This window comes from Hippichthys cyanospilos, chromosome 18 (genome assembly GCF_059441005.1).
Source record: "Hippichthys cyanospilos isolate Australia breed blue-spotted pipefish chromosome 18, RoL_Hcya_1.0, whole genome shotgun sequence".
Taxonomy (NCBI): domain Eukaryota; kingdom Metazoa; phylum Chordata; class Actinopteri; order Syngnathiformes; family Syngnathidae; genus Hippichthys; species Hippichthys cyanospilos.
In genome coordinates this window covers 4,681,903-4,695,453 of record NC_142386.1, presented here as the reverse complement: position 1 = coordinate 4,695,453, position 13,551 = coordinate 4,681,903, and the positions used below count along the sequence as shown (strand labels likewise).

At 40.5% G+C, this 13,551-nt stretch overlaps 1 long non-coding RNA gene across 1 annotated transcript in view; it reads right to left on the bottom strand.

Annotated features, from left to right (window-relative positions):
• Nucleotides 1–12,621, bottom strand: part of LOC148408598 (uncharacterized) — a 53,834-nt gene extending 41,213 nt beyond the window's left edge. Inside the window, exons 1-2 of the long non-coding RNA XR_015868608.1 lie at nucleotides 11,542–12,621; nucleotides 7,200–7,305 (exon numbers count right to left, since the gene is read on the bottom strand). This is a non-coding gene — a long non-coding RNA (uncharacterized LOC148408598). The remainder of the gene's footprint in view (nucleotides 1–7,199; nucleotides 7,306–11,541) is intronic.
• Nucleotides 12,622–13,551: the final 930 nt, after the last annotated feature.

Here is a 13,551-nt window from a genome sequence, read left to right as displayed (position 1 = left end):
TTCAAATTCATTTGGATATCCGAGCGCTTATGAGAAGTCTTTTTAATTTGATTGTACAATGGAATTTTTCCACTGATTGGACTCAATCAGTTAGCTTTTTTTTCTAAATCGTATATTTATCAAGTTTATTCATCTTCCCGTCTATTCTGTTCTGGCACCTTGACCTGACTTTTTTGGTGATTTAACTTCCTCAGACTCGCCAAAGATTTGTTTTAATTGGAATTAAGTGCACTGTTGTGTATTAGTCGTCTAGCGTGCACATGCAGTGAAAAATAGCAATTTCCAGAGTTATTATGGAAGCGTATTCCTGATGGGCCAATGAAATTGAGATTGATGTCACGCTAATGGTCGAGCAGGCGTGCTGGGGGCATCAACGGGTTCCTCTTGAAATTGCTTCTGTATGAAAACGACACCTGCCGCCGCGCAGATCAATGACACTAATTGTGTCATCGTGATTCTCTGCAAATTGCTGTTTTGTTTTTTTTTCGATGGCGTTTGGCATCTTTGGCTCAGACACATTTGGAAAAAATGGCAAGTCCCTAATGATAATGAGCATGTTGAAGGATAGTCAAATTAGACTTAATTAGAAGTTTTGTGTGTATAATCTCTAGATTCGGTAGCAGACTAGTTAACAATTCTACCTGCGTGAAGGTTGAGGGTTTGATTCTGGTTCCGGCCTTCCTGTGTGGTGTTTGCATGATCTCCCCGTGCCTGTGTGGTATGTTTTGGGGTTTTCTTTTTTTATAAACACTACAAAATGGTGTTGTAGCATCTCATTCTGGACACTGGGTGTTGCCCTCATAGTCATACAGATTTAAAAAAGGCAAAAAGAAGAAGTCATGATGTCATGTCAAATACAATGGCGCTACGAGATGGGACAGATCCGCGACTGAGTGAATCTAACGGAAATTACAGTATTATAGAAAGCGGACTAATGGGTTCAGTTCGATTCATTTTTTTTTTCAATGTTTCACGGAAACATCTCGAGGGACAGATTTAACCTCCGCGGTCGTATGTTTGACACCCACGTTTTACATTATGCAGTTAAGAGTGGGACATGCCAATTACTTAGCATAAGATCGTGTCAGCTGGCTATTTTCAACAAATAAAAAGCCCAAAAATGCGGATGGATTGAAGGAGATGAGCGCTCTCAGGTTGAAATATGTCAGGATCACGCCGGCGTAATCTTCCTACGGTATCAGGTGGAACGCGACGGACCAGCGAGTGAAAGAAGTGCCACTCAAACGTGAGATGAGGTCTTACGAAAATGGTTGAGCTCATTGGTGCGGCCCGACCATAAGCACCATACACACTGTACCATATCTACTTGATTATTTTTTCCGGAGTTTTCAGAGAAAAAAAAAATCTGCCAAAACTCACTATTACATTTGACAGCTCCAAATGAGGCCTAAGATGAAACAAAGCTAGTGTGGAATGACTTTTGGGACAGCATGTATTAATATTTGAGTACATCCATTTATCGATTTTCCGTACAAGGTTGCGAGGAGATTCAGGCAATCCCAGCAGACAGGCCGACGTTTTTATTTCTGGGTAACTAAAAATAAAATCATCTTTTGCCTGCTATAAATGTATTTCCTACAGTTCAGATTTTTATCACGCCCTGATATAAATTTTGATATCCTATATATGCTTTAATTTTGAAACTATTTATATAGGGGCAAGGAATACACACACAGAAACGAGAGTTGTATATATTTTGTTTTAAAGAAAGCGCAATTTAAAAAAATGAATCCAAAAACTGTTAAATCAACAAAACAATATGGTTTAATGTTGCAATTTGATTTAAAATCAAAATTATCTGATTGTTTTGTTGCCATTCTCTTTAGCGCGGTCCATGTAGTGGATGCAGAACCCAAACCCAGTCACTACTGCAGCTTCTATTCTATGCGCCTTATGATGCGGTGCCTGCTTTATATGAAAACAGTTTTAAAAAAAGACCATTCATTGAAGGTTTGCCTTATATTGCAGAAAATGCAATCCGCCCTAAACTAGTCGCTGATCAATCAGTGTTTTTGTGTTGTTTGTGTGTGTTAAACGTCCTTAATCCTGTTCCTATTTCTCTTACTGTTTCGCAAATGAATGGAACATGACCATACAGTGAGAGACAAGTCTCAATCTCATTAACTTCTGGGGTCTCTAAAGCCACTCCAAGATGAACCTTGTTTGTATTTGCGCTGGAGCAAACTGCGTCTCCTTGGGAACTATCGATTGTTGTTGGATTGACTCCCAAAGGAGACTCCACAGTGCAGGTGTTTATTTATACACGGCGGATTTATTGACAAAGGAGCAGATTGATCCTTCTTTGTCTTGTTAGCAGTCCAACGCTGTTACAACATCCCAAGGGCTAATCTCTTCTCTTAGGGACTTTTTTTTTTTTTTAAATAAAATAAATCATGCTACGCACTTTCCATACTTTATGCGTAGGCTAAAGTAGTATTTTCTTTTAATGGGGTTTCCCTGCCTGGGGCATTTTATTCAGTGCTGGAATTAAAGCTATCATTAATTTAACACCGCCATAGAACATTTTCCTATATTTAAGACAATATTATATTTGCAATGAATAGAGATTAATCACGCCTAAAATATTCAGAGAAAAACCTTGAAAAAGTGGCTTCAGTGATTTATTTTCTTTAACGGAAGCAGTTCCTGCCGTATATGAGACTACAAGTGAACTGGCTGCAACCTTTAATTTCAACCATCATGAGAAATGCTGTTGTTTACTAATAATGTAAGGGTTTTCGATTTCAGTTTGCTTTGCAGTGGCAACGTCTTTATTGCTATTGTTAGCTGTGGCTGCAGTCACTGTTTGATGCTTTACATTTATGTGGTAAGCTAAACGTCACCTGCTTCTGTGCTACGCAAGCTTCTTCTTACAATTTCCATGATCAATTTATCAAAACACGCAGTTGGCTTATTTTTAAAGGTAAATTTACCATTTATTGGACAGACAACTCTCACACGATCTTCGATTTTGACGCCTTCTTTTTGCCCCTGAACTTGCCCACCCATATCGCACACCATACCCCATCAGGCTTTGGGACTCTTATGTTTTTTAACTTTAGCTTCCCCAACTACATAGTAAATAGTCGGTGTCTTCACCATTATGAAGACAAAATGAGAAGAATCACTTGAAATAGTGAGATTTTTCACAGCATTAAAAGGCGTAATCGTGTTTCTACGAGCCGTTAAAGCGGCTGTTAAAACTGCCGCTGCTTGTCAGCCTTTAATGGCAAGGCTTTTATGTGCGTATTGCACCTTCAAAATCATCATGCCATCCATTAGCGAGATAGCATTACTCTCGCTGTACCATAAGCGTCGGCCTTAAATATGCTTATTTTACTCGCCGTTAATTGCGCGGCCATTACACAACAATGCAAACATTTAGCGTCTTTGTTGGTTTACAAGCTAATTGGAAACGATCTTTTCCGCGTTGTTTTTCTGACGCTTTGAATTCACTGATGGCGTACGGTCGATTCTTAAAGAATCAATGGGGTCATTTTATGTGTCCAGCGTTTGTTTTGGGGAGGGAAAGCAATGTAAGCAAAGTTCTGCAATTAAGTAGAAAGATAACTAAATGAAAGAAAACGGCCTATCGCCTCACTGGGGCACAGGCAGGCTATTAACTTGAGAGGGCAAGCTGATAATTGCCTCCAGTGAACTCTTGTTAGCTTGGTTCTATTCAAATATAACTGTACAGAAATATTTTCCTGCGCTTTTGTGCCGAACAAACACCAAAATCAAAACAATGAACCAAACACACACACATACACTAATATATATATATATATATATATATATATATATATATAGCTAAAAAATAAATAAATAAAAAGCATTACACAAGCACTGGGGTCAGTTTGACAGCCGGCAGCATGTTTATCATCAGACTGTCAAAATATTCCATGGTAAGAGTGACGCAAGACCTACTAGTGCTGCATTCTTTCCATTTTTTTTGGAAACTTGCTGTAAGACAGATCATTTAGTCAAAAGTGATACAGCTCATGCCCACAAGATGAAAACTATGACTACCATCACTTGTGTGTGTGTACGTGCTGACTCACTGAGCCCTTTCCATTCGGTCTGCGGGCTCATCAAAGGCCTCAAACTTGAGATGGTTTTAATGAGAACGTCTGGCAGCCAATTATTGGGAATGACCTAATTGCATTGGATACTTCTGACACTCTCCACATATCTACTGGTTTGTTGATTTGCCTGTCAACACGCATCCGTCTGGCAGACTCCTCCGGCCATGTCGGGATTTTTAATGATGGGGTATGCTTTAAACCTTGTTTTATCTTTTCATTGCAATAAGCGTCTAGCCAATAACTCTGTAAGTCATATTAATCTGAAATATACGTCAGCATCATCATGTGGAGTGAATCTCACAAACTAAATTGGGCCTGTATGCAAAATAAGTTCTCAGTATAGCAAAGCAAAAATGAAAGATAAACCGATCCCAAAATTAAAGGTGGATGAGTATAAGTTTACTTTCAAATTAAGAGCAAAGTAATTGGAACATGACGTTACTGCTATGTCGTGTCATCCTTTGCAATCCGTTCAATGCCTTTCTTTTGTCATATTCTGTATGGCTTTCTGTTTTTGCCTGTGAAAGCATGGCTTATGTTGATGTTTTGTTTCTTTCAAACAACCCCCCTCCCACACACACACACACACACACACAATATAAATCTCTATCATTGAGCGGCCTGTGGTGATAAGAGCTTGGGGAACCCGGAAATATGACTGAATATTTCCCCCCTTGCAGTGTGCTCATGCAGCTGTCGTTTTTGAGAATTGAATGCGTATTTCTCTGGATGTTTGAGATGACGTAATGTTAGACAGCTAATTTAGCGACATGCTAGGTCAGAGTGGCACTGACAAGGTTGACGCAGAAATCTGGAACAAGGGTCAAAGTTTTCATATATCATTATATTTTACACAGGGCAAATCGGCGAAGCTAAGCAAACAGGAAAAACCTTGAGTCTGTTAAAAATGTCTTTATAAAGAGAAAAGCATACTTTTAAAAGGTAAACAGTTTATACAACCTAATGCATACTCCTCTCAACGTAACTTTTTTCGAATACCACTTCATAACAATTGCTGCATTCAAATGCTGTACGTCACAGTTGTGAAACTCCAGTCCTAGAGGCCCGGTATCCTGCATGTTTTTAACCTTCTCTCAAACACACCCGATTCAAATGATCAGGATCATTTTCAAGATCCTGCAGCGCTTGCTACTATGCTAATCATTTGAATCAACCGTGTCGGGGAAAGAAAACTGAAAAACATGCAGGATACCGGCCCTCAAGGACCGGAGTTCCACACCTACGCTGCACATGATTTCATGAAAATCGAAGGAGATTTTTACAAAAGGCATTTGTACAAATGAAGGCCTAAGTCCAGTAGATGCCTCCTCCATCTGCAGTTGAGCACTGATCCTCATCCAACAACATGCCAATCTTTTCAACGCTTGTAAAACTCGCAGCCCCAAATACTGCATTAGCTCCCCAAATGATTTTGCCTGCAAAGCAACATGTCATGGCCTGTCACCAAATATAATTACTCCCGATGCTGCCCTTTACGCCAGAATGACAAACGCCTTGCACATGCTCTTCGCCGTTGCTTACTCCGGGTCGGACTTCTTAAATCAGGCGAGAGCCGAGCAGCTGTATTAACAAACGGCGAGCGGCCGGGATGAAAAGACAGCGAACGCATCAAACGGAGAGAACGAGAGAAAAAGATGCGATTATGCATGCATGTGTTTGGCGGAGGCTCCGTCCCGCCCGCGCTCTAATTTGCTGTATAAATACGCGTGACAGATATGTAAATGATCCCGGGATGTATGCAAAACCCGAGTCGAACAATTCGTTTTAAGTGCGCGGCCCGTCACCATCGGAGCGCAAAGACGCCAAGAACGCGTACGCAGGTATAGCTTTCAGGTGCGTGTGAACGCACTCAAAAAACACTTTCATGCACAATTATATCCAAGAGAGAGATGAATGGGAGCGATTTGAAGGGCACAACAAATTTTGCTGTATGATCTGATGGGCGTCGGAAAATGACCCATCAGCTTTCCTATTAAACTCATTTTAAACGCCGTTGTGTGCAAATTGGCCACCAGACATACACAAGGAAGATTATCGTAACTATGTCAAATTTCCCACAGAGATTGAAGAATACATGCCCGTGAAAATGTTTTCTAAATTAAGGAACAATTACTCGTTGTTTGGAATGGATGATTATTTGTTTATTTGCGTATTTACCGTTAAAAGTATTTCCATTTCCGGATTTGCGATGTCCGCGCTCACTGAACATGAGTGCGGTATTAAGGTTGAGGCATATTTTCATCTAATTGTTCTTGTAACAATATGGATGCACTTTACGTTTTTTTTTTATTACAGTTTTCACCACATAATCAGCGAAGGCAAAGCTGTGAACGATCCAGGGTCTTCATTTTGTGTTTTAGCTTGGTGTCACCTGTGTTGTTGCGCTGTTTGTGTGCGATGCTAGTTTCGTTAGCCTACATATGATATTTTACATTCTGCGATAGCATTAAGCTAGGGGAGTTTTGTACTGCAAGATTTGTGTGTTTGAACCCTGTTTTGTCCCGACAAACTTCTGTATTTAAAAAGTCTTCATGCCAATTTAAATGCCACTAATGGTGATGAAGGGGGGAAAAAAAAAAATCAAATTTTTTTATAGGACTCGTCCAAAGTGCATCTTTTATGTACGGCATTAAGGTACATTAAATTTGGAAGAACAAGCAAATTTCAAACACTTTTTTTCATAGCACTGACTTTCTTGGTAAATACCGCTTCTAGGAAGTCTACGCTCAACAATGTCTCAGTGTTTACATTTGCAATTTTTTTTTTTCAACATCTATTATACAATTAAACCACCTAATGTTTCGTGACAATGCTTCGAAGGAATTAATTAAACACAGAAAGTTAATTAAAACACTAAGCTGTGGAAGAGTGACGATCAACAGCTAGGGATGAGGGACTTAAGGAAATCATGTTTTTGAAACTCCATTAAGCGACAGGTTTTTTTTTTCTTTGGGGGGGGGGGAATAGCTTTTATCAAGTACAAATCGTTGAGGCTAACTATGTTATTCAGACATTAGAAAAATGTCATTACGGTTTGGAATTTTCAATTTCCAACGAATGCTAATTACTTACTTGGAATTTGTGGCCAATTGATGAGCGCATGGAATCCACGGCCACTTAATGCACGTAGTAGTCCTCCATCCAGCGTTGAGTGTTCCCGCTCGTGAGGTTCCCAGGCCTGCGCGGAGTCCAAAGATTAATCTCAGTAGCAATCATACGATCCGTTACCTGGCTCAAACGAGCCGCCGACGCGACAGCTCATTCATTAGGGTTCTCTTCAGATGAACCGCTTTCTTCATGGCGTCTACAACAAGCCCCACACATACATAAAGTTGTTAAATGGATTTCATTTACATGCTCCTACTTGGGTATTACTTTCAAAGTTCAGCAGAGGAACCGCCTGATGGAATGAGGTACCTGATGAACGAATAATATGTCATGGCTGCGTCAGGACCGCTGAATGGTTGAAGGATCAGGAACTGAAGAACTAAATCTCTTTGATATACGAGTGGTATGGTCATAAAAAGAAAGGCTATGAATCTTTGGACATATTTCTGAGGGTGATAGGAGCCAGTATGAAAGGACTTTGCTGTGAGGCTCAATATCGACCAAAAAATAAGAATACAATGATTTTTTTTTTTTTTTTTAATCATTTTGGCCCCTTTGCTTTTTTTTTCTTAGTAACAGTTTTAGATGAAAGCAACGGAGTGGTGGGTTGATGTACGACGATCCAAGAAATGGAGAGAGACGGCAAGAATGAAACTAAATGTGCTCTCCAACTCGACCTACGCAATGTCTGCCTGGTCGAGCGGAACGTTCATCTCCTGACTCTTTCACACACACACCCAGCACTATACATTAGACATCACCTGTGTTGCTTCCAATTTCCCCATGATGGAAACCTTTGTTCACGGCCAAGGGAATTAACAGACCCGCCAACCTTTCTGATTTAATCAGACGATTGTCTACCATGCTTAACCGGTAATGGGGGAGAAGGTCCACAAAGCATAGCCATGCTTAAACATGAAGACCAAGGCTTTCTGGTCTTTTTTTTTTTTTTTTCTCTGAGGCACCCAATGAGACTTTGGCAAGTTCACGTTGTTTGTCCTTTTTTATTTTCATTAGACGAACTGTTTACACGTGAGTAAAATGGACCATCTCAAAGTAAAAGCTACAGCGACTACCATTTACCACCACTAGAAAAAAAAAAAAAAAAAAACATTTGATACACCTAATCATTGCATCCTAATGAATAAAATAGAGCACAGGTGTCAAATTCCAGTCAACGAGGGCCGGTATCCTGCACGTTTGCGAACAGTCTCTCAAACACACCGGATTCAAACGATTAGGATCATTTTCGAGCTCCTGCAGAACTTGCTAATAAGCTAATCATTTGAATCAGGTGAGCTTGGTGTGAGAAACCATGCTGGATACCGGCCTTCGAAGACTGGCATGTGATACGTATAAAATAGAGGAATAGCAGAGAATAAAATAGAGGCTCATTTTGTTCAATGACATGCAATCAAATATTTTGACGATCTCTTGCGGCGTAAGTGTGAAACTCCAGTCCTCAAGGGCCATTTGGTATCCTGCATGTTTTACGATTTTCTCTCCCCAATACACCTGATGTCTTTGATGAGCTTATTAGCAAGCTCTGTAGAAGCTTGAAAATGATCCAAATCATTTGAATCGGGAGTGTTTGAGAGAGCAGGTTTGAAAGAATGCAGGATACCGGCCCTCGAGGGCTGAAGTTTGACACCTGTGTCTTAAGGGATTCCTCAAGGGTCTGTGCTGGGCCCTAAACTACACATCTCAAAATTACTTAACAGTGTTGTATCCTTTTGTTTGATGTCATGACTCTACACTGCACAAATTTATTGAAGCTCTCTTATGGTGTACCTCAAGGGTCTGTTTTAGGCCCCAAGCTATTCATGTTGTATATACTTCACATTGTTGTGTATATTTGTATATTTAGTCATCTCAATCAATGTACTCACAAACGCAATCACTCTATTAAAAAATGTGCCTGCTTACTTATACACAAAGCCTTTATTCTTCTGTAATACACGTTAAATGCATCATTTAAAATTTATGCCTGTAACTGTACGTGACTTCTACATTACTTCTCGTAAAGGATTTTTTGGCCTAATTACTGTGAGTGTAATTGGTGGAATTTCTGCTCCCTTTCTGGCTGTGTTCAACATTTAGAAAGAAAAATGATGCAGTCCTGCATAGCTCCCATCTGAGTGCTGTACCCTACAAAAAAAAAAAAAAAACTTGCAGTGAGCCAGTGCACAACATGAGTTTGGTAAACAAGCTATGTAATTAGGCTAATTGATTTCACACACCTGGCTAAGCCACCATGATGGATGGAGTGGCCAACTTCCTGCGCATTCAAATCGCTGGGTAATTTCGCACTTGAGCCGCTTGGGTAGAAAGCAAAGTAGGGAGAGTCTCTGACTGAAGCTCCTTGCTTTTTAACTCTATTTTGGGCAATCTGTGTCATCAATGACAATGGCACCATGTTTTTGTAATTCAGTAAAAAAAAAACTAAACAGTTCAAAGAATTGTGTGTGGAGCACCTCAAAATGCAGTTTTAAGTTGCGAACTTCCCCCCTCCCATCACCTTTTTCACCAAGCTTTTCAAAATTCATATTGCTTGTTATTGTTCCAAACATTGTGATGTCATGCCAACTGAAAAATAAGCCTTATTCTACCAAATACATCATTTGAAATGACTTGCTATGCTTTTACTTTGAAGTTGTGCCTGGCAGTGTGGCTGACTTGTTTTTCCATCAGAACGATAATCTGAAATCACATTCAATAATCAATTTAGAGTGCAAAAAAATTCATTATTATGCTGGCATTTTATTGTAATACGCCCATTGTTAGCGATTGACGCAGCGCCTAGCATAAATTAGCCTTTGACTAGACTGCAAAAAATATGTCACACATTGAAACTAACATGAACTGCGTCTATTTTTAAAACGATTCAATATATACATGAACTGCATCTATTTTTAAATTGATACATCTAATTACAAATATCTCAACTTCAGCTGATAAATTAGCCTGGCTTTCATGTTAACTTCTGCTGGCAAGATCATTCTTTTTTTTTTTAAAACAAATTTCGACCTCATCTCGTAGGTTTGCAAAGAAAACAAGATTTTTAGCTCCGAAACAAAAAGCCTTAAAAATGGTTGTTCCTCCTCATCACATGATCACATTGCTTCTCTCGTTCCTAAATGGCGCCCCTCCCTGCGCCATCTTAGTGTGAAACACAAATTAAGCATGACACGAGCCTTCAGAGCGCAACACTTCTCACACCCTCATCGAGCAAAATACTCCATTATAATTAAACATCCCCGAGCTGACCCCACGCGCACACGCGGCGACGGCCATTTTGGAGGGTGGGAGGTCCGCTGCGCGGCCTCGGGGGCTTCACACACTCTGACGCCAAAAGAGGCGGGTCATTCTCGCTACGCCGCTCACGACGCCGCTAATGAAGTGACAGCAAAAACAACACGATTAATTTGAGGTGAGACGACGCTCGAGGGTACAAAATGTTCTTCGGACGGTTTCGTTCGATTGCTCAACGGGCGAAAGCTGACGGAGAAACAAACAAAAAAAAATATCACTTGAAAGGTCACAATGGGGCATGTTGAAGTATTTCTACTAGCATGCAGAATGTGCATACATATTTAATCTCCATGCTCTGCTGCCCTTTAGCCCAGCTGGAATCTGGGACAAGGCGGACCAGACAGTCTTCACCGGTGTCAAAGATCACCCTCAAGTTCTTTAAATAGAAGTCAAAGCTCCGTTTTTACTGGGCTGGCAGTAAATTACTTCATTTTTATACTTGTCGCCATAAGTTGCTGGCATATATTTAGGACCTTAAAACATTATTTACAGTAATTGACCGAATAAGTTCATAAAAGAACATTTAACTCATTACATGCCAAAGACGGCCAGAGACGTCAAAGTTCCATTATTACTGAGCCGGCAGTAAATGAGTTGTGTGTGTGTGTAGTTAGTTAGTTAGTTAGTTAGTTAGTTAGTTAGTTAGATCAGTAAAGTGTATGATTCGTGGCTATTTTTAGGATGAACATCGTTTAGAATTTTGTTTTTTAATAAAATGATACATTTTTAAAATCAATAACACAGATTGACATAATTGGGAGAAGTACAAAAATGCATATGTTTACAGTACGAAACAAACAGAAAAAAAAGACTGAAAATAAGTCTGGGTCAACTTAATGAAAAACGGCCATGTTCTGCCCGGTTTTTTTTTTCTCAATAAAAACGGAGGTGTCTAAAAAGTCCACCCAAAGTGAAGAGTTGCCAAATTCTTCGCACGAGAATCAGAAGCGAATTTTACGTCATGGTTCTGCCGAGGTCCGTGACTCACGCTTACCTCAAAATGATGCAAAAATCACGCAGCTCCACATTGGACGAGATTGTGGTCGTAGTAAAAAAAAAAAAAAATGCGGCTCCCGTTTCCTTTATCCACTGCCAGGCTTCTTGGTTTTTTTTTTATGCCGTGCTTGTTTTTGCAGGATGTGAAGATAGCTCACGTTCAAATAAAGCTGTAAAACAAATATAGCCACCTAGTGGCCTGATAAGCTTGCAAATGAATTAAGACGCAATTATACATTTGTGAGCACGGGCAATTTGTTTCAATAAACAAAGCTGTCTGGAGGGATTTTTTTTTTTTTTTAAACACGTAGGTGTTAAAGGAATTCTGCAGGTTCGGCTACACGCAGACAATGCCTGAAAAACAAACAAGTGACGTGATGAGAAACACCTGGACAAGACGCAAAGGGAGGAGCTGATTGGTTAGCACATGGGAGCAGATTGACGAGCACAGGTGGACGCAATCACGTGACATGACAACGTAGTGTGTGCATGTACAGATAGATCTAAATATATAGCTTTATAATGGCAAAAAAAAAAAAAACAGATACATGCACTATATAATGGATAAAAAAATGAACAGCAAAAAAAAAAAAAACATGACGTTTACAGGAGTGTCTTAATATGCCCAACATTTTCACACTAATTAAAATGATGCTTCAAAAGTGTTTTTACAGTTGAAATTCTTTCCAACCCCCAGCAGGCTTTAGTTCTGGTGCACGTCGCCCCCTGTGATCGCCCTCCAGTACTACAATCATCCCAGCCAGATGTGGCGCAATTAATTTCTCATTAGTGTACACAATGCCGATTACGCCATCTTGCTTGCAATCTTTCTTTTATCCCTCTCTGTCGGTTTGGGGACCCCTCCCCAACCCAGCGCCCCCTCATCATCATCATCATCATCACCGCCGCCGCCATCAGCGACACCCTGCTGGCGAGAAGCGTTTGCATTGCCACCGATAGAGAAGAGAAAGCAAACAGCAATTAGTTTCCTGTTGACACAGTAGATGGTCGACAATGGTGTACAAATGAGCTCTCGCCGAGGATCTTTCACTTGAGGTGCTCCTTAATTAAGCACCTTCACTTCTTAATTTGTTGACATACGCTACAGCCTTGCACAGTCATCACCATTGACAGCGTCCCTATGGCAACTGCACTTTTTACACTGTTGATGTCATTCTTGCTTTTATGTCATAGGTGTGGAAATTCAATCCTGAAGGGCCGGTATCCTGCATGTTTTCCGGTTTTCCGTTCCCCATCACACCGGATTTGGCTTATTAGCAAGCTCTGCAGGAGCTTCAAAACGATCCTAATCTTTTGAATCAGGTGTGTTTGACAGAAGGTTCGAAAACATGAAGGATACCGGCCCTCGAGGACTGGAGTTCCACACCTGTGCCATAAGAGATCCTTAATCGATTTGATTGAATGTCATTGAACGGAATGAGCAATGCCTCAATATTATTCTTTTGTCTATGTTCTTCCTCTATATCATAGGTTTCAAACTCCAGTCCTCAAGAGCCGGTATACTGCCTGTTTTCCGGTTTTCTCTCCCCTTGCACAGCTGATTCAAATGATTAGCTTATCAACAAGCTCTGCAGGAGGATGAAAATGCTCCTAATTATTTGAATCGGGTGTGTATGAGAGAGACGGTTCGAAAACATGGATACCGGCCCTCAAGGACTGGAGTTTGACACCTGTGCTCGAGAAAGAAAATGCGCATGCCGGGTGTAGGATTTGGCACTTTTTTAACCATTATGTAATTTTGTGTGAAAGTCCAACAAAAACAAGAACCGAGCCATTAACGGGCTTCCGGATGGGCGACTGTAATAATCTAGGGGGGAGATTTCTCAGCCATGACTTTAGGCTAGCTCAACATTTGGGGATACGGTCAGCGCAGACTCCCGACTTTGATCGATCGTCTCTCCTCGCGGGCGTTAAAAGCGCCATTTCAGCAGCCTCCGCAAAATATCCCACGGCTCACAGCGTCTGCTATCTGCTTAGAGAGCAGATG